Source organism: Triturus cristatus, chromosome 2_2, assembly GCF_964204655.1.
Source record: "Triturus cristatus chromosome 2_2, aTriCri1.1, whole genome shotgun sequence".
Lineage (NCBI taxonomy): Eukaryota > Metazoa > Chordata > Amphibia > Caudata > Salamandridae > Triturus > Triturus cristatus.
Genome location: NC_140582.1, coordinates 2,017,165 through 2,042,750, shown reverse-complemented (window position 1 = coordinate 2,042,750; position 25,586 = coordinate 2,017,165).

Genomic DNA, 25,586 nt, shown 5'->3' with positions numbered 1-25,586 from the left:
GTATTAACGCTTACTCTGGCCTACTGGTTAAGGGATTAACTCTTACTCTGGCCTAATGGCTAAGGTCTTAACTCTTACTCTGGCCTACTGGTTAAGGTCTTAGACTCCTACTCTGGCCTAATAGCTAAGGTCTTAACTCTTTCTCTGGCCTAATAGCTAAGGTCTTAACTCTTACTCTAGCCTAATAGCTAATGTCTTAGACTCGCACTCTGGCCTAATGGTTAAGGTCTTAACTCTTACTCTGGCCTAATAGCTAAGGTCTTAGACTCGTACTCTGGCCTACTGGTTAAGGTCTTAACTCTTGCTCTGGCCTACTGGGTAAGATCTTAACTCTTACTATGGCCTAATTGCTACGGTCTTAGACTCGTACTCTGGCCTACTGGTTAAGGTCTTAACTCTTACTCTGGCCTAATAGCTAAGATCTTAACTCTTACTCTGGCCTAATAGCTAAGGTCTTAGACTCGTACTCTGGGCTAGTGGTTAAGGTCTTAACTCTTACTCTGTCCTAATAGCTAAGGTCTTAGACTCGTACTATAGCCCACAGGTTAAGGTCTTAACTCTTACTCTGGCCTAATAGCTAAGGTCTTAGACTCGTACTCTGGCCTACTGGTTAAGGTCTTAACTCTTACTCTGTCCTAATAGCTAAGGTCTTAACTCTTACTCTGGCCTAATAACTAAGGTCTGAACTCTTACTCTGGCCTACTTGTTAAGGTCTTAACTCTTACTCTGGCATTATAGCTAAGGTCTTAACTCTTACTCTGGCCTACTGGTTAAGGTCTTAACTCTTACTCTGGCCTAATAGCTAAGGTCTTAACTCTTACTCTGGCCTAATAGCTAAGGTCTTAACTCCTACTCTGGCCTAATAGCTAAGGTCTTAGACTCGTACTCTGGCCTAATGGTTAAGGTCTTAACTCTTACTCTGGACTAATAGCTAAGGTTTTAGACTCGTACTCTGGCCTACTGGTTAAGGTCTTAACTCGTACTCTGGCCTACAGGTTAAGGTCTTAACTCTTACTCTGGCCTACTGGTTAAGGTCTTAACTCTTACTCTGGCCTAATAGCTAATGTCTTAGACTCGTACTCTGGGCTACTGGTTAAGGTCTTAACTCTTACTCTGGCCTAACAGCTAAGGTCTTAACTCTTACTCTGGCCTACTGGTTAAGGTCTTAACTCTTACTCTGGCCTAATAGCTAAGGTCTTAACTCTTACTCTGGCCTAATAGCTAAGGTCTTAGACTCGTACTCTGGCCTACTGGTTAAGGTCTTAACTCTTACTCTGGCCTACTGGTTAAGGTCTTAACTCTTACTCTGGCCTAATAGCTAAGGTCTTAGACTCATACTCTCGCCTAATGGTTAAGGTCTTAGACTCTTACTCTGGCCTACTGGTTAAGGTCTTAACTCTTACTCTGGCCTACTGGTAAAGGTCTTAGACTCTTACTCTGGCCTACAGGTTAAGGTCTTAACTCTTACTCTGGCCTACTGGTTAAGGTCTTAGACTCTTACTCTGGCCTAATGGTTAAGGTCTTAACTCTTACTCTGGCCTACTGGTTAAGGTCTTAACTCTTACTCTAGCCTAATAGCTAAGGTCTTAACTCTTACTCTGGCCTAATAGCTAAGGTCTTAGACTCGTACTATGGCCTACAGGTTAAGGTCTTAACTCTTACTCTGGCCTAATAGCTAAGGTCTTAACTCTTATTCTGGCCTAATAGCTAAGGTCTTAGACTTGTACTCTGGCCTAATGGTTAAGGTCTTAGACTCGTACTCTGGCCTAATGGTTAATGTCTTAACTCTTACTCTGGCCTACTGGTTAAGGTCTTAACTCTTACTCTGGCCTAATAGCTAAGATCTTAGACTCATACTTTGGCCTACTGGTTAAGGTCTTAACTCTTACTCTGGCCTAATAGCTAAGGTCTTAACTCTTACTCTGGCCTACTGGTTAAGGTCTTAACTCTTACTCTGGCCTAATAGCTAAGGTCTTAACTCTTACTCTGGCCTAATAGCTAAGGTCCTAGACTCGTACTCTGGCCTACTGGTTAAGGTCTTAACTCTTACTCTGGCCTACTGGTTAAGGTCTTAACTCTTACTCTGGCCTACTAGTTAAGGTCTTAACTCTTACTCTGGCCTACTGGTTAAGGTCTTAACTCTTGCTCTGGCCTACTGGTTAAGGTCTTAACTCTTACTCTGGCCTAATTGCTAAGGTCTTAGACTCTTACTCTGGCCTACTGGTTAAGGTATTAACTCTTACTCTGGCCTACTGGTTAAGGGATTAACTCTTACTCTGGCCTAATGGCTAAGGTCTTAACTCTTACTCTGGCCTACTGGTTAAGGTCTTAGACTCCTACTCTGGCCTAATAGCTAAGGTCTTAACTCTTTCTCTGGCCTAATAGCTAAGGTCTTAACTCTTACTCTAGCCTAATAGCTAATGTCTTAGACTCGCACTCTGGCCTAATGGTTAAGGTCTTAACTCTTACTCTGGCCTAATAGCTAAGGTCTTAGACTCGTACTCTGGCCTACTGGTTAAGGTCTTAACTCTTGATCTGGCCTACTGGGTAAGATCTTAACTCTTACTATGGCCTAATTGCTAAGGTCTTAGACTCGTACTCTGGCCTACTGGTTAAGGTCTTAACTCTTACTCTGGCCTAATAGCTAAGATCTTAACTCTTACTCTGGCCTAATAGCTAAGGTCTTAGACTCGTACTCTGGGCTACTGGTTAAGGTCTTAACTCTTACTCTGTCCTAATAGCTAAGGTCTTAGACTCGTACTATAGCCCACAGGTTAAGGTCTTAACTCTTACTCTGGCCTAATAGCTAAGGTCTTAGACTCGTACTCTGGCCTACTGGTTAAGGTCTTAACTCTTACTCTGTCCTAATAGCTAAGGTCTTAACTCTTACTCTGGCCTAATAACTAAGGTCTGAACTCTTACTCTGGCCTACTTGTTAAGGTCTTAACTCTTACTCTGGCATTATAGCTAAGGTCTTAACTCTTACTCTGGCCTACTGGTTAAGGTCTTAACTCTTACTCTGGCCTAATAGCTAAGGTCTTAACTCTTACTCTGGCCTAATAGCTAAGGTCTTAACTCCTACTCTGGCCTAATAGCTAAGGTCTTAGACTCGTACTCTGGCCTAATGGTTAAGGTCTTAACTCTTACTCTGGACCAATAGCTAAGGTTTTAGACTCGTACTCTGGTCTACTGGTTAAGGTCTTAACTCGTACTCTGGCCTACAGGTTAAGGTCTTAACTCTTACTCTGGCCTACTGGTTAAGGTCTTAACTCTTACTCTGGCCTAATAGCTAATGTCTTAGACTCGTACTCTGGGCTACTGGTTAAGGTCTTAACTCTTACTCTGTCCTAATAGCTAAGGTCTTAGACTCGTACTATGGCCTACAGGTTAAGGTCTTAACTCTTACTCTGGCCTAATAGCTAAGGTCTTAGACTCGTACTCTGGCCTACTGGTTAAGGTCTTAACTCTTACTCTGTCCTAATAGCTAAGGTCTTAACTCTTACTCTGGCCTAATAACTAAGGTCTGAACTCTTACTCTGGCCTACTTGTTAAGGTCTTAACTCTTACTCTGGCCTACAGGTTAAGGTCTTAACTCTTACTCTGGCCTAATGGTTAAGGTCTTAACTCTTACTCTGGCTTAATAGCTAAGGTCTTAACTCTTACTCTGCCCTAATAGCTAAGGTCTTAGACTCGTACTCTGGCCTACTGGTTAAGGTATTAACTCTTACTGTGGCCTAATAGCTAAGGTCTTAGACTTGTACTTTGGCCTACTGGTTAAGGTCTTTACTTTTACTCTGGCCTAATAGCTTAGGTCTTAACTCTTACTCTGGCCTACTGGTTAAGGTCTTAACTCTTACTCTGGCCTAATAGCTAAGGTCTTAACTCTTATTCTGGCCTAATAGCTAAGGTCTTAGACTTGTACTCTGGCCTAATGGTTAAGGTCTTAGACTCGTACTCTGGCCTAATGGTTAATGTCTTAACTCTTACTCTGACCTACTGGTTAAGGTCTTAACTCTTACTCTGGCCTAATAGCTAAGATCTTAGACTCATACTTTGGCCTACTGGTTAAGGTCTTAACTCTTACTCTGGCCTAATAGCTAAGGTCTTAACTCTTACTCTGGCCTACTGGTTAAGGTCTTAACTCTTACTCTGGCCTAATAGCTAAGGTCTTAACTCTTACTCTGGCCTAATAGCTAAGGTCTTAGACTCGTACTCTGGCCTACTGGTTAAGGTCTTAACTCTTACTCTGGCCTACTGGTTAAGGTCTTAACTCTTACTCTGGCCTAATAGCTAAAGTCTTAGACTCTTACTCTGGCCTACTGGTTAAGGTCTTAACTCTTACTCTGGCCTACTGGTTAAGGTCTTAACTCTTACTCTGGCCTACTGGTTAAGGTCTTAACTCTTGCTCTGGCCTACTGGTTAAGGTCTTAACTCTTACTCTGGCCTAATTGCTAAGGTCTTAGACTCTTACTCTGGCCTACTGGTTAAGGTATTAACTCTTACTCTGGCCTACTGGTTAAGGGATTAACTCTTACTCTGGCCTAATGGCTAAGGTCTTAACTCTTACTCTGGCCTACTGGTTAAGGTCTTAGACTCCTACTCTGGCCTAATAGCTAAGGTCTTAACTCTTTCTCTGGCCTAATAGCTAAGGTCTTAACTCTTACTCTAGCCTAATAGCTAAGGTCTTAGACTCGTACTCTGGCCTAATGGTTAAGGTCTTAACTCTTACTCTGGCCTAATAGCTAAGGTCTTAGACTCAATCTCTGGCCTAATGGTTAAGGTCTTAGACTCTTACTCTGGCCTACTGGTTAAGGTCTTAACTCTTGCTCTGGCCTACTGGGTAAGATCTTAACTCTTACTCTGGCCTAATTGCTAAGGTCTTAGACTCGTACTCTGGCCTACTGGTTAAGGTCTTAACTCTTACTCTGGCCTAATAGCTAAGATCATAACTCTTACTCTGGCCTAATAGCTAAGGTCTTAGACTCGTACTCTGGGCTACTGGTTAAGGTCTTAACTCTTACTCTGTCCTAATAGCTAAGGTCTTAGACTCGTACTATAGCCCACAGGTTAAGGTCTTAACTCTTACTCTGGCCTAATAGCTAAGGTCTTAGACTCGTACTCTGGCCTACTGGTTAAGGTCTTAACTCTTACTCTGTCCTAATAGCTAAGGTCTTAACTCTTACTCTGGCCTAATAACTAAGGTCTGAACTCTTACTCTGGCCTACTCGTTAAGGTCTTAACTCTTACTCTGGCATTATAGCTAAAGTCTTAACTCTTACTCTGGCCTACTGGTTAAGGTCTTAACTCTTACTCTGGCCTAATAGCTAAGGTCTTAACTCTTACTCTGGCCTAATAGCTAAGGTCTTAACTCCTACTCTGGCCTAATAGCTAAGGTCTTAGACTCGTACTCTGGCCTAATGGTTAAGGTCTTAACTCTTACTCTGGACTAATAGCTAAGGTTTTAGACTCGTACTCTGGCCTACTGGTTAAGGTCTTAACTCGTACTCTGGCCTACAGGTTAAGGTCTTAACTCTTACTCTGGCCTACTGGTTAAGGTCTTAACTCTTACTCTGGCCTAATAGCTAAGGTCTTAGACTCGTACTCTTTGCTACTGGTTAAGGTCTTAACTCTTACTCTGTCCTAATAGCTAAGGTCTTAGACTCGTACTATGGCCTACAGGTTAAGGTCTTAACTCTTACTCTGGCCTAATAGCTAAGGTCTTAGACTCGTACTCTGGCCTAATGGTTAAGGTCTTAACTCTTACTCTGGCTTAATAGCTAAGGTCTTAACTCTTACTCTGGCCTAATAGCTAAGGTCTTAGACTCGTACTATGGCCTACAGGTTAAGGTCTTAACTCTTACTCTGGCCTACAGGTTAAGGTCTTAACTCTTACTCTGGCCTACTGGTTAAGGTCTTAGACTCTTACTGTGGCCTAATGGTTAAGGTCTTAACTCTTACTCTGGCCTACTGGTTAAGGTCTTAACTCTTACTCTAGCCTAATAGCTAAGGTCTTAACTCTTACTCTGGCCTAATAGCTAAGGTCTTAGACTCGTATACTGGCCTACTGGTTAAGGTCTTACCTCTTACTCTGGCCTACTGGTTAAGGTCTTAACTCTTACTCTGGCCTAATAGCTAAAGTCTTAGACTCTTACTCTGGCCTACTGGTTAAGGTCTTAACTCTTACTCTGGCCTACTGGTTAAGGTTTTAACTCTTACTCTGGCCTACTGGTTAAGGTCTTAACTCTTGCTCTGGCCTACTGGTTAAGGTCTTAACTCTTACTCTGGCCTAATTGCTAAGGTCTTAGACTCTTACTCTGGCCTACTGGTTAAGGTATTAACTCTTACTCTGGCCTACTGGTTAAGGGATTAACTCTTACTCTGGCCTAATGGCTAAGGTCTTAACTCTTACTCTGGCCTACTGGTTAAGGTCTTAGACTCCTACTCTGGCCTAATAGCTAAGGTCTTAACTCTTTCTCTGGCCTAATAGCTAAGGTCTTAACTCTTACTCTAGCCTAATAGCTAAGGTCTTAGACTCGTACTCTGGCCTAATGGTTAAGGTCTTAACTCTTACTCTGGCCTAATAGCTAAGGTCTTAGACTCGTACTCTGGCCTACTGGTTAAGGTCTTAACTCTTGCTCTTGCCTACTGGGTAAGATCTTAACTCTTACTCTGGCCTAATTGCTAAGGTCTTAGACTCGTACTCTGGCCTACTGGTTAAGGTCTTAACTCTTACTCTGGCCTAATAGCTAAGATCTTAACTCTTACTCTGGCCTAATAGCTAAGGTCTTAGACTCGTACTCTGGGCTACTGGTTAAGGTCTTAACTCTTACTCTGTCCTAATAGCTAAGGTCTTAGACTCGTACTATAGCCCACAGGTTAAGGTCTTAACTCTTACTCTGGCCTAATAGCTAAGGTCTTAGACTCGTACTCTGGCCTACTGGTTAAGGTCTTAACTCTTACTCTGTCCTAATAGCTAAGGTCTTAACTCTTACTCTGGCCTAATAACTAAGGTCTGAACTCTTACTCTGGCCTACTTGTTAAGGTCTTAACTCTTACTCTGACATTATAGCTAAGGTCTTAACTCTTACTCTGGCCTACTGGTTAAGGTCTTAACTCTTACTCTGGCCTAATAGCTAAGGTGTTAACTCTTACTCTGGCCTAATAGCTAAGGTCTTAACTCCTACTCTGGCCTAATAGCGAAGGTCTTAGACTCGTACTCTGGCCTAATGGTTAAGGTCTTAACTCTTACTCTGGACTAATAGCTAAGGTTTTAGACTCGTACTCTGGCCTACTGGTTAAGGTCTTAACTCGTACTCTGGCCTACAGGATAAGGTCTTAACTCTTACTCTGGCCTACTGGTTAAGGTCTTAACTCTTACTCTGGCCTAATAGCTAAGGTCTTAGACTCGTACTCTGGGCTACTGGTTAAGGTCTTAACTCTTACTCTGTCCTAATAGCTAAGGTCTTAGACTCGTACTATGGCCTACAGGTTAAGGTCTTAACTCTTACTCTGGCCTAATAGCTAAGGTCTTAGACTCGTACTCTGGCCTACTGGTTAAGGTCTTAACTCTTACTCTGTCCTAATAGCTAAGGTCTTAACTCTTACTCTGGCCTAATAACTAAGGTCTGAACTCTTACTCTGGCCTAATGGTTAAGGTCTTAACTCTTACTCTGGCTTAATAGCTAAGGTCTTAACTCTTACTCTGGCCTAATAGCTAAGGTCTTAGACTCGTACTCTGGCCTACTGGTTAAGGTCTTAACTCTTACTCTGGCCTAATAGCTAAGGTCTTAGACTCGTACTCTGGCCTACTGGTTAAGGTCTTAACTCTTACTCTGTCCTAATAGCTAAGGTCTTAGACTCGTACTATGGCCTACAGGTTAAGGTCTTAACTCTTACTCTGGCCTAATAGCTAAGGTGTTAGACTCGTACTCTGGCCTACTGGTTAAGGTCTTAACTCTTACTCTGGCCTAATAGCTAAGGTCTTAGACTCTTACTCTGGCCTAATGGTTAAGGTCTTAACTCTTACTCTGGCCTACTGGTAAAGGTCTTAGACTCTTACTCTGGCCTACAGGTTAAGGTCTTAACTCTTACTCTGGCCTACTGGTTAAGGTCTTAGACTCTTACTCTGGCCTACAGGTTAAGGTCTTAACTCTTACTCTGGCCTACTGGTTAAGGTCTTAACTCTTACTCTAGCCTAATAGCTAAGGTCTTAACTCTTACTCTGGCCTAATAGCTAAGGTCTTAACTCGTACTCTGGCCTAATAGCTAAGGTCTTCTACTCGTACTCTGGCCTACTGGTTAAGGTATTAACTCTTACTCTGGCCTAATAGCTAAGGTCTTAACTCTTACTCTGGCCTAATAGCTAAGGTCTTAGACTCGTACTATGGCCTACAGGTTAAGGTCTTAACTCTTACTCTGGCCTAATAGCTAAGGTCTTAGACTCATACTCTGGCCTAAAGGTTAAGGTCTTAACTCTTACTCTGGCCGAATTGCTAAGGTCTTAACTCTTATTCTGGCCTAATAGCTAAGGTCTTAGACTCGTACTTTGGCCTACTGGTTAAGGTCTTAACTCTTACTCTGGCCTAACAGCTAAGGTCTTAACTCTTACTCTGGCCTACTGGTTAAGGTCTTAACTCTTACTCTGGCCTAATAGCTAAGGTCTTAACTCTTACTCTGGCCTAATAGCTAAGGTCTTAGACTCGTACTCTGGCCTACTGGTTAAGGTCTTAACTCTTACTCTGGCCTACTGGTTAAGGTCTTAACTCTTACTCTGGCCTAATAGCTAAGGTCTTAGACTTGTACTCTGGCCTAATGGTTAAGGTCTTAGACTCGTACTCTGGCCTAATGGTAAATGTCTTAACTCTTACTCTGGCCTACTGGTTAAGGTCTTAACTCTTACTCTGGCCTAATAGCTAAGATCTTAGACTCATACTTTGGCCTACTGGTTAAGGTCTTAACTCTTACTCTGGCCTAATAGCTAAGGTCTTAACTCTTACTCTGGCCTACTGGTTAAGGTCTTAACTCTTACTCTGGCCTAATAGCTAAGGTCTTAACTCTTACTCTGGCCTAATAGCTAAGGTCTTAGACTCGTACTCTGGCCTACTGGTGAAGGTCTTAACTCTTACTCTGGCCTACTGGTTAAGGTCTTAACTCTTACTCTGGCCTACTGGTTAAGGGATTAACTCTTACTCTGGCCTAATGGCTAAGGTCTTAGACTCTTACTCTGGCCTACTGGTTAAGGTCTTAACTCTTACTCTGGCCTACTGGTAAAGGTCTTAGACTCTTACTCTGGCCTACAGGTTAAGGTCTTAACTCTTACTCTGGCCTACTGGTTAAGGTCTTAGACTCTTACTCTGGCCTAATGGTTAAGGTCTTAACTCTTACTCTGGCCTACTGGTTAAGGTCTTAACTCTTACTCTAGCCTAATAGCTAAGGTCTTAACTCTTACTCTGGCCTAATAGCTAAGGTCTTAGACCCGTACTATGGCCTACAGGTTAAGGTCTTAACTCTTACTCTGGCCTAATAGCTAAGGTCTTAACTCTTATTCTGGCCTAATAGCTAAGGTCTTAGACTTGTACTCTGGCCTAATGGTTAAGGTCTTAGACTCGTACTCTGGCCTAATGGTAAATGTCTTAACTCTTACTCTGGCCTACTGGTTAAGGTCTTAACTCTTACTCTGGCCTAATAGCTAAGATCTTAGACTCATACTTTGGCCTACTGGTTAAGGTATTAACTCTTACTCTGGCCTAATAGCTAAGGTCTTAACTCTTACTCTGGCCTACTGGTTAAGGTCTTAACTCTTACTCTGGCCTAATAGCTAAGGTCTTAACTCTTACTCTGGCCTAATAGCTAAGGTCTTAGACTCGTACTCTGGCCTACTGGTTAAGGTCTTAACTCTTACTCTGGCCTACTGGTTAAGGTCTTAACTCTTACTCTGGCCTACTGGTTAAGGTCTTAACTCTTACTCTGGCCTACTGGTTAAGGTCTTAACTCTTGCTCTGGCCTACTGGTTAAGGTCTTAACTCTTACTCTGGCCTAATAGCTAAAGTCTTAGACTCATACTCTGGCCTAAGGTTAAGGTGTTAGACTCTTACTCTGGCCTACTGGTTAAGGTCTTAACTCTTACTCTGGCCTACTGGTTAAGGTCTTAACTCTTACTCTGGCCTACTAGTTAAGGGATTAACTCTTACTCTGGCCTAATGGCTAAGGTCTTAACTCTTACTCTGGTCTACTGGTTAAGGTCTTAGACTCCCACTCTGGCCTAATAGCTAAGGTCTTTACTCTTTCTCTGGCCTAATAGCTAAGGTCTTAACTCTTACTCTAGCCTAATAGCTAAGGTCTTAGACTCGTACTCTGGCCTAATGGTTAAGGTCTTAACTCTTACTCTGGCCTAATAGCTAAGGTCTTAGACTCAATCTCTGGCCTAATCGTTAAGGTCTTAGACTCTTACTCTGGCCTACTGGTTAAGGTCTTAACTCTTACTCTGGCCTACTGGTTAAGGTCTTAACTCTTACTCTGGCCTACTGGTTAAGGTCTTAACTCTTACTCTGGCCTACTAGTTAAGGGATTAACTCTTACTCTGGCCTAATGGCTAAGGTCTTAACTCTTACTCTGGTCTACTGGTTAAGGTCTTAGACTCCCACTCTGGCCTAATAGCTAAGGTCTTTACTCTTTCTCTGGCCTAATAGCTAAGGTCTTAACTCTTACTCTAGCCTAATAGCTAAGGTCTTAGACTCGTACTCTGGCCTAATGGTTAAGGTCTTAACTCTTACTCTGGCCTAATAGCTAAGGTCTTAGACTCAATCTCTGGCCTAATCGTTAAGGTCTTAGACTCTTACTCTGGCCTACTGGTTAAGGTCTTAACTCTTACTCTGGCCTACTGGTTAAGGTCTTAACTCTTACTCTGGCCTACTGGTTAAGGTCTTAACTCTTGCTCTGGCCTACTGGTTAAGGTCTTAACTCTTACTCTGGCATAATTGCTAAGGTCTTAGTCTCTTACTCTGGCCTACTGGTTAAGGTCTTAACTCTTACTCTGGCCTACTGGTTAAGGGATTGACTCTTACTCTGGCCTAATGGCTAAGGTCTTAACTCTTACTCTGGCCTACTGGTTAAGGTCTTAGACTCCTACTCTGGCCTAATAGCTAAGGTCTTAACTCTTTCTCTGGCCTAATAGCTAAGGTCTTAACTCTTACTCTAGCCTAATAGCTAAGGTCTTAGACTCGTACTCTGGCCTAATGGTTAAGGTCTTAACTCTTACTCTGGCCTAATAGCTAAGGTCTTAGACTCGTACTCTGGCCTACTGGTTAAGGTCTTAACTCTTACTCTGTCCTAATAGCTAAGGTCTTAGACTCGTACTATGGCCTACAGGTTAAGGTCTTAACTCTTACTCTGGCCTAATAGCTAAGGTGTTAGACTCGTACTCTGGCCTACTGGTTAAGGTCTTAACTCTTACTCTGGCCTAATAGCTAAGGTCTTAGACTCTTACTCTGGCCTAATGGTTAAGGTCTTAACTCTTACTCTGGCCTACTGGTAAAGGTCTTAGACTCTTACTCTGGCCTACAGGTTAAGGTCTTAACTCTTACTCTGGCCTACTGGTTAAGGTCTTAGACTCTTACTCTGGCCTACAGGTTAAGGTCTTAACTCTTACTCTGGCCTACTGGTTAAGGTCTTAACTCTTACTCTAGCCTAATAGCTAAGGTCTTAACTCTTACTCTGGCCTAATAGCTAAGGTCTTAACTCGTACTCTGGCCTAATAGCTAAGGTCTTAGACTCGTACTCTGGCCTACTGGTTAAGGTATTAACTCTTACTCTGGCCTAATAGCTAAGGTCTTAACTCTTACTCTGGCCTAATAGCTAAGGTCTTAGACTCGTACTATGGCCTACAGGTTAAGGTCTTAACTCTTACTCTGGCCTAATAGCTAAGGTCTTAGACTCGTACTCTGGCCTAAAGGTTAAGGTCTTAACTCTTACTCTGGCCTAATTGCTAAGGTCTTAACTCTTATTCTGGCCTAATAGCTAAGGTCTTAGACTCGTACTTTGGCCTACTGGTTAAGATCTTAACTCTTACTCTGGCCTAACAGCTAAGGTCTTAACTCTTACTCTGGCCTACTGGTTAAGGTCTTAACTCTTACTCTGGCCTAATAGCTAAGGTCTTAACTCTTACTCTGGCCTAATAGCTAAGGTCTTAGACTCGTACTCTGGCCTACTGGTTAAGGTCTTAACTCTTACTCTGGCCTACTGGTTAAGGTCTTAACTCTTACTCTGGCCTAATAGCTAAGGTCTTAGACTCATACTCTCGCCTAATGGTTAAGGTCTTAGACTCTTACTCTGGCCTACTGGTTAAGGTCTTAACTCTTACTCTGGCCTACTGGTAAAGGTCTTAGACTCTTACTCTGGCCTACAGGTTAAGGTCTTAACTCTTACTCTGGCCTACTGGTTAAGGTCTTAGACTCTTACTCTGGCCTAATGGTTAAGGTCTTAACTCTTACTCTGGCCTACTGGTTAAGGTCTTAACTCTTACTCTAGCCTAATAGCTAAGGTCTTAACTCTTACTCTGGCCTAATAGCTAAGGTCTTAACTCTTATTCTGGCCTAATAGCTAAGGTCTTAGACTTGTACTCTGGCCTTATGGTTAAGGTCTTAGACTCGTACTCTGGCCTAATGGTTAATGTCTTAACTCTTACTCTGGCCTACTGGTTAAGGTCTTAACTCTTACTCTGGCCTAATAGCTAAGATCTTAGACTCATACTTTGGCCTACTGGTTAAGGTCTTAACTCTTACTCTGGCCTAATAGCTAAGGTCTTAACTCTTACTCTGGCCTACTGGTTAAGGTCTTAACTCTTACTCTGGCCTAATAGCTAAGGTCTTAACTCTTACTCTGGCCTAATAGCTAAGGTCCTAGACTCGTACTCTGGCCTACTGGTTAAGGTCTTAACTCTTACTCTGGCCTACTGGTTAAGGTCTTAACTCTTACTCTGGCCTACTAGTTAAGGTCTTAACTCTTACTCTGGCCTACTGGTTAAGGTCTTAACTCTTGCTCTGGCCTACTGGTTAAGGTCTTAACTCTTACTCTGGCCTAATTGCTAAGGTCTTAGACTCTTACTCTGGCCTACTGGTTAAGGTATTAACTCTTACTCTGGCCTACTGGTTAAGGGATTAACTCTTACTCTGGCCTAATGGCTAAGGTCTTAACTCTTACTCTGGCCTACTGGTTAAGGTCTTAGACTCCTACTCTGGCCTAATAGCTAAGGTCTTAACTCTTTCTCTGGCCTAATAGCTAAGGTCTTAACTCTTACTCTAGCCTAATAGCTAATGTCTTAGACTCGCACTCTGGCCTAATGGTTAAGGTCTTAACTCTTACTCTGGCCTAATAGCTAAGGTCTTAGACTCGTACTCTGGCCTACTGGTTAAGGTCTTAACTCTTGCTCTGGCCTACTGGGTAAGATCTTAACTCTTACTATGGCCTAATTGCTAAGGTCTTAGACTCGTACTCTGGCCTACTGGTTAAGGTCTTAACTCTTACTCTGGCCTAATAGCTAAGATCTTAACTCTTACTCTGGCCTAATAGCTAAGGTCTTAGACTCGTACTCTGGGCTACTGGTTAAGGTCTTAACTCTTACTCTGTCCTAATAGCTAAGGTCTTAGACTCGTACTATAGCCCACAGGTTAAGGTCTTAACTCTTACTCTGGCCTAATAGCTAAGGTCTTAGACTCGTACTCTGGCCTACTGGTTAAGGTCTTAACTCTTACTCTGTCCTAATAGCTAAGGTCTTAACTCTTACTCTGGCCTAATAACTAAGGTCTGAACTCTTACTCTGGCCTACTTGTTAAGGTCTTAACTCTTACTCTAGCATTATAGCTAAGGTCTTAACTCTTACTCTGGCCTACTGGTTAAGGTCTTAACTCTTACTCTGGCCTAATAGCTAAGGTCTTAACTCTTACTCTGGCCTAATAGCTAAGGTCTTAACTCCTACTCTGGCCTAATAGCTAAGGTCTTAGACTCGTACTCTGGCCTAATGGTTAAGGTCTTAACTCTTACTCTGGACTAATAGCTAAGGTTTTAGACTCGTACTCTGGCCTACTGGTTAAGGTCTTAACTCGTACTCTGGCCTACAGGTTAAGGTCTTAACTCTTACTCTGGCCTACTGGTTAAGGTCTTAACTCTTACTCTGGCCTAATAGCTAATGTCTTAGACTCGTACTCTGGGCTACTGGTTAAGGTCTTAACTCTTACTCTGTCCTAATAGCTAAGGTCTTAGACTCGTACTATGGCCTACAGGTTAAGGTCTTAACTCTTACTCTGGCCTAATAGCTAAGGTCTTAGACTCGTACTCTGGCCTACTGGTTAAGGTCTTAACTCTTACTCTGTCCTAATAGCTAAGGTCTTAACTCTTACTCTGGCCTAATAACTAAGGTCTGAACTCTTACTCTGGCCTACTTGTTAAGGTCTTAACTCTTACTCTGGCCTACAGGTTAAGGTCTTAACTCTTACTCTGGCCTAATGGTTAAGGTCTTAACTCTTACTCTGGCTTAATAGCTAAGGTCTTAACTCTTACTCTGCCCTAATAGCTAAGGTCTTAGACTCGTACTCTGGCCTACTGGTTAAGGTATTAACTCTTACTGTGGCCTAATAGCTAAGGTCTTAGACTCGTACTTTGGCCTACTGGTTAAGGTCTTTACTTTTACTCTGGCCTAATAGCTTAGGTCTTAACTCTTACTCTGGCCTACTGGTTAAGGTCTTAACTCTTACTCTGGCCTAATAGCTAAGGTCTTAACTCTTACTCTGGCCTAATAGCTAAGGTCTTAGACTCGTACTATGGCCTACAGGTTAAGGTCTTAACTCTTACTCTGGCCTACTGGTTAAGGTCTTACCTCTTACTCTGGCCTACTGGTTAAGGGATTAACTCTTACTCTGGCCTAATGGCTAAGGTCTTAACTCTTACTCTGGCCTACCGGTTAAGGTCTTAGACTCCTACTCTGGCCTAATAGCTAAGATCTTAACTCTTACTCTGGCCTAATAGCTAAGGTCTTAGACTCGTACTCTGGGCTACTGGTTAAGGTCTTAACTCTTACTCTGTCCTAATAGCTAAGGTCTTAGACTCGTACTATGGCCAACAGGTTAAGGTCGTAACTCTTACTCTGGCCTAATAGCTAAGGTCTTAGACTCGTACTCTGGCCTACTGGTTAAGGTCTTAACTCTTACTCTGTCCTAATAGCTAAGGTCTTAACTCTTACTCTGGCCTAATAGCTAAGGTCTTAACTCTTACTCTGGCCTAATAGCTAAGGTCTTAACTCCTACTCTGGCCTAATAGCTAAGGTCTTAGACTCGTACTCTGGCCTAATGGTTAAGGTCTTAACTCTTACTCTGGACTAATAGCTAAGGTTTTAGACTCGTACTCTGGCCTACTGGTTAAGGTCTTAACTCGTACTCTGGCCTACAGGTTAAGGTCTTAACTCTTACTCTGGCCTACTGGTTAAGGTCTTAACTCTTACTCTGGCCTAATAGCTAAGGTCTTAGACTCGTACTCTGGGCTACTGGTAAGGTCTTAACTCTTACTCTGTCCTAATAGCTAAGGTCTTAGACTCGTACTATGGCCAACAGGTTAAGGTCGTAACTCTTACTCTGGCCTAATAGCTAAGGTCTTAGACTCATACTCTGGCCTAATGGTTAAGGTCTTAACTCTTACTCTGGCCTAATAGCTAAGGTCTTAGACTCAATCTCTGGCCTAATGGTTAAGGTCTTAGACTCTTACTCTGGCCTACTGGTTAAGGTCTTAACTCTTACTCTGGCCTACTGGTTAAGGTCTTAACTCTTACTCTGGCCTACTGGTTAAGGTCTTAACTCTTGCTCTGGCCTACTGGTTAAGGTCTTAACTCTTACTCTGGCCTAATTGCTAAGGTCTTAGTCTCTTACTCTGGCCTACTGGTTAAGGTCTTAACTCTTACTCTGGCCTACTGGTTAAGGGATTAACTCTTACTCTGGCCTAATGGCTAAGGTCTTAACTCTTACTCTGGCCTACTGGTTAAGGTCTTAGACTCCTACTCTGGCCTAATAGCTAAGGTCTTAACTCTTTCTCTGGCCTAATAGCTAAGGTCTTAACTCTTACTCTAGCCTAATAGCTAAGGTCTTAGACTCGTACTCTGGCCTAATGGTTAAGGTATTAACTCTTACTCTGGCCTAATAGCTAAGGTCTTAGACTCGTACTCTGGCCTACTGGTTAAGGTCTTAACTCTTACTCTGGCCTAATAGCTAAGGTCTTAGACTCGTACTCTGGCCTACTGGTTAAGGTCTTAACTCTTACTCTGTCCTAATAGCTAAGGTCTTAGACTCGTACTATGGCCTACAGGTTAAGGTCTTAACTCTTACTCTGGCCTAATAGCTAAGGTGTTAGACTCGTACTCTGGCTTACTGGTTAAGGTCTTAACTCTTACTCTGGCCTAATAGCTAAGGTCTTAGACTCTTACTCTGGCCTAATGGTTAAGGTCTTAACTCTTACTCTGGCCTACAGGTAAAGGTCTTAGACTCTTACTCTGGCATACAGGTTAAGGTCTTAACTCTTACTCTGGCCTACTGGTTAAGGTCTTAGACTCTTACTCTGGCCTACAGGTTAAGGTCTTAACTCTTACTCTGGCCTACTGGTTAAGGTCTTAACTCTTACTCTAGCCTAATAGCTAAGGTCTTAACTCTTACTCTGGCCTAATAACTAAGGTCTGAACTCTTACTCTGGCCTACTTGTTAAGGTCTTAACTCTTACTCTGGCCTACAGGTTAAGGTCTTAACTCTTACTCTGGCCTAATGGTTAAGGTCTTAACTCTTACTCTGGCTTAATAGCTAAGGTCTTAACTCTTACTCTGCCCTAATAGCTAAGGTCTTAGACTCGTACTCTGGCCTACTGGTTAAGGTATTAACTCTTACTGTGGCCTAATAGCTGTGGTAAATAAAATATACCGGACTGAATTTCATACGGGATCTTAAATAAAGTAAAATAGCTCAAAATAACAAGAGGCAGAATCCGTGGTATAAGAGGTTTTCTAATGGGCTTTATTCCATTCAAAATGGCCGACTCGAGTCGCGGCCTTCAGGTTCCGTCACCACGAGGGTTCAGGAAGTGAAGTACAATAATTCATTGACAGACATGTATTTTTATAATAAGTGCATTACAATGAAACGAATGTAAAAGGCGTAACATTTGATAAGAAAAATGACGTGACAGTGACATAATCGAAACTAGGCGTAACAAGGAATAAAAGAAACATGATTGGTTTGCATTATCAGACATAGGTGGATCTATAAGATAATACTTGGCATAGATGCGCGCGCAGCAGCATGACGTGTAATTGACGTGCAACTAGGGGGTGAAGGGGACTTGACATTTAGCTCTACATGTGGAGACGAGAAGTCTGGGGGGTCAAGTCAACCTAATCCCAAATCATATCTACCATCCTATGTTTGGAGAACTATGTTATCCACAAGGAAGGACTCTCGGACAGAATCTATTCTATACTAACTGTGTGTGCGTGTACAAGCGTCTAAGTGTCTATATGAGATGCGAGGGGCAGAAAACTTTCCATGGCAGCAGGGCTATGAATCACTTGCAGGAGGACGGAAAGGCTGAGTCCTTGCTTGTGAGCTAAAGGAAATGTTTACCTAAATCACTTGACAGGAATGCATCGGCTGAAGAGCAAAATAGATAATTCGAAGGTGAAATACAGCTTCTTGGCAGGCATGCGAAAACTGGCCGAGGCAGGCACCGTTAGCTGCACAGGGAGTAGGACAAAGTTCATGGATACAGATGCGAGCTCAAGCTGAAGCTGTCAAAGACAGAGAGCAGGGAAAGGCTTTGAGGACAGAATCGGGCCTACTTGCCTGAACTGTAAAAATGGAGTAACTTAGCCATATAAAGTCGGTGGCCTTTCATACCTAGGAATCGAATATCCAGCCCATCAATGGCGGATCTGACAGAGAACATGTCGACGGTAGACACACATATGTTTGCGTCTTAGAAACTGGAACTGGAGGGAACATACATGTACTTGTAACATGCATATAGAACCGTTGGGGTCCAAGATAGGGGACATAACTGATCAGGAAAATCCACATTTCCACATTCCCTCCTTGTCCCCTTCTTGCCCTTCAAGAGACATCAATCTTCATCATTCCATCGATTTGCTCATGGAGCATCATTTCTTCTTCCTTCTTCTTCCGGTATTTTGAACGAGAACTGTGATATGGAATGCACGATGTGGCACACAGACCACAAATCGCTGGTCCACATTGTAGACATAGACAGCAACTGAATAGTATGAGAAGGCCAATACCTAGGAAGGATAGAACTCTCCATCCCCAGGCTGATATCACACTCCAAAACCACCCGGACCACGTCCAAGTGCCTGGATTCTCGTGTATCTGGCTTACAATCTTATGAAGGCGTGTTATAGCTTTATATACAGATGGCGAATTTTCTGGTATGAATATGCAGCAGCTGGATCCGATGACCCTGCAAGCTCCGCCCCTATCGGCCAGGATGACGTCAAGGACAAGACGATTCTGGAGAACAACAATTCTCATCACTGATTGTTCCTCTGTCAGATTGCCTAGGGCGGCTATAGTCTCGTTTACTACAGCTTCAAGAGTCTTGGTGAGTCTGCGTATCAGCTTACTATTTGATATAGTACCTATATAGGGAAAGATACCTTTATTGAAATCTACATATTTGTCCCATGCTGTCTCAGTATAATCGACAACTGGGAGATCTCTTCGCTCTCTATTGTGTACTAAATGAACATTTTGATAATAATCAGGGGGAGCTAGGAAAACAGGTGGCAAAAGGAATGCTATGTAACAGGTACCATCCCAATCTAGAGGCAGGCGCATATATGCCGTCTGGCCACATATGAAGTAAGAATGGCGAGAAGCTCTAAATGAAGATTTACCTTGATCACTATATTCTACTATAGTAACGCATTGGCTATGGCCCATATGTATGGAACCAACTTTTCTCACACATAATTCACCCTTAACTGGAAATACTGACATAGTGGGCAGAATTAGTTCAACTTCGGATTTGACATTCAAAATCATAAGATTAGGCGTAAAATTACCTAATTTATACACTTCATTTTCTAAATCAGTTCCTGTTCTACTGGGGTGACCCTCCTTATTAGGGTGACAGACTTTGAATAAAACTAGATTCAGATTTCCCCATATCCAATGTTGTTGATAAACTGCTGTGTCTGGGTCTATGGAATTTAATAAACTAAACCATGCTCCACAGGAGCCATTGTGTGTGAACGGATGTGGAAAGAAAGGCAGAACTCCTTTGTTATTCTGATAGGGAGGAAGTCGGCCACACACCCAACAATTGGTGGCATTACTAGTCTGATGGGAATGATGTAACATACTAATGAATGTGTTATTACGCAGCGCAAGTCTATAGGACAACTCATGTGGGGGTAGGTCACTAAAAGAATGTTCATCAGTTATATTGAAAGCAAGTTTAGAAACAGGATAATACATATGCAACAATATACTTGCAGTAACTATTAAAAAACTCAAGAAAAACAAAATTAATAAAGTCACAATACAGTGGCTACGCAGTGATTTACAATAAGCATGTCGTTTCATTATGATTCTGGACTCTACATGATTCAGACCTAAGGGATACATGTCGGGACAGATTCAACCGCTTCACCTTGGAGAGGACTTAAACAATCAAATCGTCCGACAGTTTAGATCTGGACCTGAGTTTCTGTTTATAGAGTTCGGTGCTACTGGCCTCAGCCAAAGGTAGCTTTGAGTCAATGGGGGAAGACACACGGGAAGTACTGTCTGTGTCAGGAGGAAGTCCATTAAATTTTTTTATATGGGTGGAATGCACCCATCCTTTTCTTCCTTCGATCTTCACAGCTGTTCTGGTCGTCAGCAGGACCAACTTAGGAAGCCTCCACCTTGGCTCCAGTTGGGTTTTCCGATCAAAATTCCTGACGAGAACATAATCACCGGGAATTACATCATGAGGTTTCACCTCGGTGTTGTCGGGAAAAGCTGCGACTACCTGTGAACGACAAGATTGTAGTGCAGACATCAAGGAAGCCAGGTAATCTGTCAGCATATTACAGTCAACATCAGTTATTTTACGGGGTATAGGCGTCCCCCACATATTCGGTGGCCTACCAAAGATCACCTCATAAGGCGATAGCCCTGTTCGAGAGTGTGCTACCATCCTCATGTAGAATAGCGCAACTGGTAAGGCTACTATCCAGTCCACACCTTTTTCCTGACATATTTTAGACAATCTGATTTTTAAAAGTTGATTATGTCGTTCCACGAGACCTGCTGCCTCGGGGTGTCGGACACAGTGGAATTTCCACTGATATCCCAACAAAAGTGAGACATATTTCATTAATTCGGATGAGAAAGGCTGACCGTTATCTGAATATACAACACGTGGTAAACCGTACCGTGGGAAGAATTCTCGAACTAGCTGCTTGGCAGTAGTCGAGGCAGTGTAATCTGATACGGGATACGCCTCTGTCCAACGGGAGAGAGCGCAGACAACTACGAGAACATATTTGAATCCTCGACAACGTTCCATCTGAATATAATCCATCTGGAGGACTTCAAAAGGATGGTCAGGAGGCTGAAATCCACCCTGCTCTACGGAAACACTCTTTCCTGGATTAAACTGACAACATATCATACAGGTACGAACTTTTTGTTTAGCTGCTGCTCGTAAATGTTTATTGAACCAAATGTGTTGAATGCTGTCTAGCATAGCCTTCTCTCCTAAATGTGCTGGACTGTGAACTGTAGCTATAATGACTTGAACCATGGAATCAGGGAGAAACCATACAGATTTCTCCTTCGTCATCCATCCTTGATCTGTCTGGATCCCTCCTAGTTCAGTCCACTTCTTTATTTCTTCTGCTGTGGCATGTGTCTGTATGTCAATTACGTCAAGTGCGGGATCCTTAATTGTCATACACTGTGTTGGTGTCTGAACTATTGGCTTTGTCATGTCTAATGTGCGATTCTGAGCAGTCTGTTTAGCTGTTTTGTCAGCTAAATCATTGCCTTGAGAAATGGTATCAGTAACCTTCGTGTGTGCTTTACATTTCATAATCGATATAGCAGTGGGTAGATGTATTGCGTCTAACAAAGCATGAATGAGGGGTCCGTGCTGAATGTGGGCACCATGGGACGTTAAATAACCTCTCTCTCGCCACAGCACGCCGAAGTCGTGTACAACTCCGAATGCATAACGTGAGTCAGTGTATACATTAACTTTCTTATTTGTGGCTTGAATACAGGCTTGTGTTAGAGCAATAAGTTCTGCTGCTTGGGCTGACAAAGTATCTATACAATTTGTTTCAATAACTTCAGTGTCTGTTGTGACTGCATACGCGGCCACTAAATCTCCTGTACTTGTTCTCATGCACGATCCGTCTACATACAACGTCAGGTCTGGATCTAACAATGGAACGTCTGTCAAGTCTTGTCTAGGTTTCGTCTTTATTTCAATGATTTCAACACAATCATGAGCTAGTGGGTCTGTTCCAATTACAGGTAATAGTGTAGCAGGATTCAATGTATTACACCGTCGGATCTCTATGTGTGGTTGAAACAATGTCAGTTCATAACCGGTAAGTCTTGCTATGGTCAAGTGTTGTGTTTGTGTTCGGTTCACAAGAACCTCTACTGCATGTGGTACTTGTACTGTCAATGGGTGTCCTAATACTATGGCATCGCTTTGTCTGATTGCTAAAGCTGTCGCTGCCACTGATTTCAGGCATGCAGGCAAAGCCTGAGCTACGGGATCTAATGTACTGGAAAAATAAGCACATGGCTTGCGTGATCCTGCTTGATCCTGAGTGAGTACTGACAAGGCAGTACCTTCGCGTTCTGTAACAAAAAGTGTAAAATGTTTGCTATAACATGGCGTTGCTAAAACAGGTGCTTGACATAAAGCTTTCTTTAAGCTTTCAAAAGCTTGTGTATGTTCCTGAGTCCAAGGGAGAACAGTCGATGTGGCTGCCTCCTGTGTGGTTAACTGAATGAGTGGTTTTGCTAGAAATGCGTACTGAGGGATCCACTGCCTACAATATGAAGTGAGGCCTATGAAAGCCCGCACCTCCTTCTGTGTCTGGGGTATTGACATGTTAGCAATTAACTGAATGCGATCTGGTGTAAGCTGCCTTCCCTCCTTGGACAGCGAGTGACCAAGATAAATAACTCGCTGAACACAGAATTGCAGCTTAGAAGGGGACACCTTGTGCCCCTTGTCGGCTAGGAAATGTAAAACTGTCAGAGAAGCCTTTTCACATTCTGGCTCGCTTCTTGCGGTGATCAGCAGATCATCGACATATTGAAGCAGTGCAGTATTGACTGGCATGTGGATACTGTCAAGTTCTCGTTTCAGTGCTTGGCTGTAGATGCTGGGGCTTTCTGTAAATCCTTGGGGAGCGCGTGAGAATTTAAAGCTGCGCCCATTTAAACTGAATCCGAACAAGTATTGGCTTTCCGGATCTATTGGGACGCTGAAAAAGGCATTCTTGAGATCGATTACAGTAAAGAATGTTGCTTCGGAATCAATTGCTGTCAACAATGATGATATATCAGGGACCACAGGGAATTGTGGTACAATACACTTGTTTAGTTCACGCAAATCAATAACCAATCGGTATACTGGTGGGGCAGTAGGGTCAGTTCGTTTAAGAATCGGCATTATCGGTGAATTACATATATTGGAGTCTGTTTCTATAACTACTCCCTGGGCAATCAGCTCATCAATGATTTTCAGCAAAGCCACTACAGCATCATGCGGTAACTTGTATTGTCGCATTCGTGGTAGTACCACTCCTGCTTTCAATGTAACTCGATAGGGTGTAATGTTCATGCAGCCAACATCCGTAGGGCCTTGTGCCCATAGATGTACTGGTAAAGTCTGTAGTCGGGGATCCATGTCTCTAGACACATAGTGACCTTTAAAATCACGCAAAAACAACCTTACTCCTTCCGGAGAACAACATATTATGGCTCCTAGTGCTTTCAGAGTTTTAATTCCTAACAGATTTTCTGGGCATGATTTAGTAAGCAATAAATCTGTAGTTCGTGTCAAAGGTCCTATCGTAAGTGGTAGAGGCTGTGATACTTCATTAACAATAGGTTTTCCTGAAAAACCAAGGGAAACATTTTGAGAGCCTGAGAGGGGTGCCCCTGGAACTTCACTACGTTTTATAGTTGTTCGACTTGCCCCTGTATCGAGTAAGAATTTTCTATCTTGACCTAATAATTCACTATGTACATAAGGTCCTTCTTGATCTACAGGAATCTCGATAAGCGGTAAGTCGACTTCCCTCTCTAGGCTGGTTCATGCGTAGCGCTGATATTCAGGGTATTCATACTGTGCAGTCTGATACATTTGTCGTGTTGTTGTTTGTGTGGCAGGAGCAGGCAACGGTGGTGCAGCTGGCACAAACTGTATGGGTTGCTGTGAGGCTGGCATTGCCTGTTGCTGAACTGGCATGGACGGTCCATGCTGCATAGCTCCTTGTTCATTCTGATCTTGTCTAACTAATCGTGGTCTCTCTTTTGCAATACCTGTAGCTATATTACGTTTCAGGACTGGACAATCATGTACATAATGGCCTAGTTGTTTACAGTAATTGCAGGTTCCTTTTACAGGAACTGCAGAATCACCAGAATGTGTCACACCCTTTTTGTGACCATCTGCTGGTACTGTCTGAGAAACTAGCATTTTCATTTTTGTATCCTTCATGCGTCTATGCTCGTGTTCTTGTTCATCCCTAATTCTATTGTGATGATACTGTAACATTTGTAGCATTTGCGACGGAGTGTTACTTTGCCAGGTACTCTCGAATTTCAATATTCTATTCTTCACTGGAGGCAATGCATTTTCCACCAATTTTGTCACAAATAAATGTGGATATGAGTCACTACTTGCTTTTATACCACTATTTATACCAAAACATTTTTCAAATCGAGCATAATAATCGCTTGTGTCTTCATCTTGCTTTTGTTTGCAGGCTGTGATTGCACCCCAATCTTCCTTTTTTGTAGTTAATAAACGTGGCAGTACCTGTACTAGTAAACCTGGTAACAGTTTAACTTTATCCCCGAGCCCCGAACCTGCAGTTCGGCTCCTTTCTTCTTCTGCTAATGCTGTCCAGTCTATCTTTTGGTCTCCTACTTCCCACTCTTTTTCTTTCAGTTTTTCATAAATGCCAGCAGGCAAAAGCACCTTTAATATCGTCATAATATCAGGAAAGGTGTACTCTCCCATCAGTAACATGTCTTTAATTTCTCGGTGGAAACCCGCTGGGTCTTTGTCATGACTAGGTACTACTTTCTTCATTTCTAATAATTCCATTTTTGATATGGGTGTGTAAACAAATACACGGTGAAACTCATTGTCTTCGCCTTTTATTGGGTGCACTTCTCGTAAAGGATTTTGTCTATCCATATAGTACGGCGTTCTTTCTCTGCGGGGCAGCGAGAGAGAATCCGGACTTACAAAAAGGACATACTGTTTACGTGACACTAATATCTCTTTAATTAGCTTATTACTAGAACCTCTCCATCTGTTTGTGAGTAGTTCCGTTAATATATCAGGTAAAGGACCAGGGTCAGCATGTTGGCACTTATATAATATGAGGAGTTGCTGAATCATATAGATTCCAGCTAAGCGTTGTTCATCTGTACTGAGATTGAGAAACGTGTGTGCTACGGTCTCATCACCGTATTTTTCAGGACTGTCAATCCAGTGAACGGCTGATCTGGCTAATTCTTGCTCATCCATGGAATCGAGGAGGTGGTAACCCCTTCGTTCTCGTAGTATCTTATCTGCGGCTTGAAACGAATGTTCAGGAGACTTCAGATTTATTACAGGCGTCGGATACGTTCTGCTGTTTTTTGGGCATACAGAATGTATTGGATCAGGAAAACATCTAGTATTTTCACAGGATCTTCCTCTGCCTACATAGGCTATGGTCTCTGACTGTCTTGCGGAATTCCCTGATTCGGACACTTCATCTTGCTCAAACTCGTCTGTTCCCAATCTTTCTTCATGAATACGCTCTATTTCTTTACGTATTTTTCGGCACATGGCTATTATACAATTTTGCTTATCGTGTCTCCCTTCTGATATATTCTGACTCCATCTTGTAAGAATAAGCATTGCATTCGGGTCTACCCCCGGACGATCTTGATTTCTGATCATACAGTTTATGAGGAAACGTAACAGTTCCCCCTGGATCTCTACTTTCTGGAATTCCATAGCTCTGTTAATACATCCTGAATCTCGTCCTGTTTGAACAAAATGATATATGTTGTCTAGATGCGTAGTCATCCCTGGTAACCTCGCTAAATACTCTGCGGCTCGCCTGATACGTAATGATGCCAGGACCATTTCGTCCTCTTTACCAACCACCGGGTCATATCTACAATTTACAAGGAGTTCTTTAAGCGTACGTTCACTTACGAATTTAGGTGTACGTGAATGCGCTGACTCTTGAAAAACAAGTTTATTTATTCTAGGTGGTGTAAAAGTACTGCTAGCAACTCCCGTGG